We start from the raw sequence: 4,890 nt of genomic DNA on the forward strand, positions 1-4,890 counted from the left end.
TAATCATTATTGTAATTGCTATTATCATCGCTGTTCTCATTACTGGCATACCATTATCATTATTATTTTTTAAAATTATTGTATTTCTTATTACTGTTAATAGCAGCAGTATAAGTATCATTATTACTATCATCACTTTCATCACTAATATCATTATCATTACCATTATCATTATTAATATTATTAATATCATTGTCACTATCACTAGAATTATTATCATTATAATAATTATTGTTACCATCACATTAGGATCACGATTATAGTTGTCATTATTATCTTCACTATTGTTATCATGATTATTCTTATTATCATTATCAACATTAGTGTTATCATCTTTATAATGATTATCGTCATCATTATTACTATAATTATCGTTATTATTATAATTATCGTTATTATGATTATCATTATCATTATTCTTATGGTTATCATTACTACCATTATCATTATTATTATTATTATCATTAATATTATTGCTATTGTTAATATCATTATCATCATTGCTATTATCATTATCATTGTCATCATTATCATTACCATTGTTGTATGAATGAGATGAGATTTCAATTACTACATTTTCCATGTAAGTCTTACTGGCATGGATGCTTCTGTTATTTTTATTGTGATTTTAATGTTTTTGTTTGTTTTTTCATTATCTTATTATTGTTATCATTACTGCCATTGTTATTATCATTATCATTTTTGTTACTATAATCATCATTAGCGTCATCATTATTATTATCATTATTAGTAGTAATAGTATCACTATTACTGACAATAATAATAACAATAATGATTATAATGATAATGATTATCAATATCACCATTTTCATTAATATCATCATTGTTATTATAACACCTATCACTAAATACTTTATTACTATTGTTATCATTGGTGATGCTAAGAGTAAAAATCCTTTACTTTCATCCTTATCAAGATCATAGTAGTGTTATCATCAAATTATTATTACTCTAATTTTGTCACCACTCGTGCATGTATTGTTATTTTCATATTAATCATCTGAATCAAAGGTATGAGTAACTAGCAATGAAAGGCGCCGGAGTGACCACGCCGAAGGAACTCCGAAAGCGGCCAGGAGGGAAAAGAGTGACAAAGGAAATCCTGAGACCGAGGTACGTTCAGCCACCGCAGGTATATAAGACCGACCTGCGGACCCTTTCCACCACTAGCGCAGGCCACTTCCACAGCCACGGCAGTTGAGAGCGTCTTCGGCAGCTGAGGTGAAGCCGTCTTCGTCAACGCGAGTGAAAATATCATTATAGCTTCGTCAGTTGAAGTGAAAACATCTTTAAAGCTTCGTCAGTTGAAGTGAAACCATCTTTAAAGCTTCGTCAGTTGAAGTGAAAACATCTTTAAAGCTTCGTCAGTCTAAGTGAAAACATCTTTAAAGCTTCGTCAGTCTAAGTGAAAACATCTTTAATAACTTCATCAGCTCCAGCGACGGCATCTTCAAGACACCATCATCCTCCACCAGCCTCTTCTTCCGCGACTGCCATCGTCGACTTCATCCCGGTCCTGAAATGCACGTCAAGTTCTTCGAGATGCTCCTGAGTGTGGCAATGCTGTCCATCGGCGTCTGGGCTCTGCCGCGCGGCCCTCCAGCGCCCTGCAAGGACCCGTGTGCCCTTCGAGACGCCAGTGGGAAATGCGCGACGGATCTCCAGGGCATCTTCGCCTCACTCGAAGGAATCGCCAGGAAGCTTCATTCGCCTTCGAGCCTCGGGAGAGCGACCGCCGAGGGGGTCCTTCTCCCCGCGCTGACCCGCCCGGTCCGCCAGCCATCGGCCAACATAATCGACGCCAGCCTCCTGCCGTGTCCCGAAACCTGCCACCTGCGGCAACGGAACGGAACCTGCATCCTGAACTCGAGCTGCGCGATGGCCCTGGCACCCTGAGACATCGATACTGGCACTGATAAGCTTTTTTTTTTTTAGACAATAAACATCGTTATACACAAATAAAAATAGAATGGCTGAGTCTCCTTTGAACAAAAGCTCTCTTAAGGAGGCATCTTGTTATATGGGATTTATTGTGTGTTCACAGTCTTCGGTCTGACATGATTCCACTCACGGGAGGGTTGGAGGGGATTTCAACAATAAAGACAAAATATAAGTATAGGATGTAATATTTTATAATATCATTCAAAGAAAATAATTAAAAATAACATTGCACAAGACTATAACTATCTGTTCACACAGACACACATATAAAAATATTCCTACATATATAAACACATACATACATATGCATTTACATACACACATACATGCATATGCATTTATATACATACACATATACATACACACATACATATACATACATATATCCTCACGTGCGCTTAACCATACATACATATACGCATTCACATATATCTATGTATACATCATATATACACATTTGTTCACATAAATAAACGTTTTTGCAGATGCATACGCACACATTTATATGCTGATATCTACGTGCATATATATAATGATACAAATTAGCGCTTACATGTAGAAAATGTAGAAAAGGTATGAATGAGACTGGATGTCTTCACAATACAAGAGATGTATTTGACCGGTTTCGATTACGTCTTCGTCAGAAATACATGAATACGGTTTAGCGCTTACATCTGACATCTGTGCTGTACATGAGAATTTACTCTGACAAGTGTAATATGATAGTAGTGATGGAGCGTTGTGTAATGTGAGGGCAGATTATTCCATACACTTGCACCGGGATATAAAATACATGTCTTTGTCCAAAGTTGGGTACGTTCATAGTGAGTTGGATCGCTGAGGATATCTTAAATCTTTTCTGTACCGAAATATTGTTATTTTGTAGTTGGTTGCGGCTCTCACTGCTTCTTTCGACGGCCAACACCCGCTCAGCATCTCACGAAACACTTTAAAAACTCCCGGTAACAAAATATCAAGTTTGGACCAAGGCGCGGTGGTTCTGACGGAGACACTGGCGAAGGCGTTGCAAAAGGACGATAAAGACTAGACATTTTTATCACTTCGAGGAAATATTGCCCCAAATTATGCAAACACAGTCTTTCTACAAGCAAATACCAAAGGAAATATAGATAATTATCAAGGATACATGTAACTGATAAAGCGCAGAATTAAAATCATCAAAGAAAATTTATAACTGAATAAAAATAAAAATAAGTTCAGTAAATTAGAGAAATATATTATGCTCTATCATGCCATCAGAAGAAGTTAATTCAAAATTATTTTTAAGGTCATTATGAATCGAGGCCCTCGTGGATACGCTGCTTTTCAAGATGGCGCCCAAGATGGCGACGGACAATGTCAAGGGGAAATCTTCAACGAGCATTTGGCGCCAAAACTTCAGACAGCCAACGGACAACAGATAAATCGTTTATTCATACATATGTTCATTTCCTTTAATGCTTATTATCTTTTATACGTATTTTTTCTGCAATGAACCTCCTTTTACTTTTCAAAACGCACAACAATTGATAATTTGTATTTTCAAAGAAACACTCTAAGAGGCAGACGACAATTAACTAAGAAATAACTCTCGATGCACGAACATCTAGTGCACGAGCTTGTTTACATAAATAAAGTGGGGTCAACGACCTAGCTTGAGTTTCGCAAAGACATCGATTCGTTAACCTACGGTCGGTTATCCTTCAAATAACCGTTATTTTATTTATTTATTTATTTATTTATTTTTGGCTTTTCGTTAGTGGTTTTCGGTTTTACGCAATTTTTATGGCTCTTGCAGTGAGTCTACAGTTATAACAGGGTTTGTTTAATCTGTTTTTATTTAAGATTTCCCTTTTTTACGTGTATTTCTCTCTCTTGCTTTCATATCTTTTGAGGTTTTATTTAATTTTCTTATGTGTTATTTTTTTTAATGATAATAATTCTAGGCTTTGCCTTTTGTTTCATTTCCCGATCACTTCAGAAAAAATACAAATTGATGAAATCTGAAGAGTACTAAAGAAATGAATACACAGTTAGTGAATAACAAATAATAACTTAGTCATGAAAGGAGTTTCTCGAGAATTGAAAACTTTGAATAAGGACAATAATCACATTATGAATAAATGAGGATGAAAATGAAGCTCGTCGTCATTAAGATATTGACCTTATTTCAATGGTTTGACCTTAAAAATAATTCTGAATTAACTTTTTCTGATGGCTTGATAAAGCGTAACATATTTATCTAATTTATTGAACTTATTTCAATTCTTATTCAGTTATAAATTTTCTTTGATGATTTTAATTCTACGTTTTATCAGTTACATGTATCCTTGATAATTATCTATATTTTCTTTGGTATTTGATTTGGAGAAAGACTGTGTTTGCATTTTTTACGGATAAAAGACACTGTCAAGTATGAAATCACGTCTTCAGTGAATTTTATCGACTTACCAACGAAATTTATATCACAAAGGTTGTCTTAGATTAATAATCATAATCATTTTTGGGCGGGAAAATGACACATCACAAATAAATAACTACAAAGTTTTATGTGATTGCTACTGAATTAAGAGATATGTTACAACCTAGGAAAAATAGGACTAAAAAATCTATGTATTCTATATATTACTAAATGCTTGTTTTCACAATTATTATCATATGGGTGTGTAATCATGTTATAATAATTGTGTTGTAGGCGTCTGAATATTCTTTGTCGTATGTATGAATTCCGGGGTGCCTGTGTGACCTTGTAAAGAAATTGGGCTGCCATGAGATCGACCCGGGTGTCCAGGGACGGCAGGTCAGCCATCATGATGACCTTTGTCCATCTGGGGGCACCCAGAGTGATAGAGAGAGAGGGGGGGAGAAAGAGAGAGAGAGAGAGGGAGAGAGAGAGAGAGAGAGAGAGAGGGAGAGAGACGGTGGGAG

Source organism: Penaeus vannamei, chromosome 17, assembly GCF_042767895.1.
Source record: "Penaeus vannamei isolate JL-2024 chromosome 17, ASM4276789v1, whole genome shotgun sequence".
NCBI classification, from domain to species: Eukaryota; Metazoa; Arthropoda; class Malacostraca; order Decapoda; family Penaeidae; genus Penaeus; species Penaeus vannamei.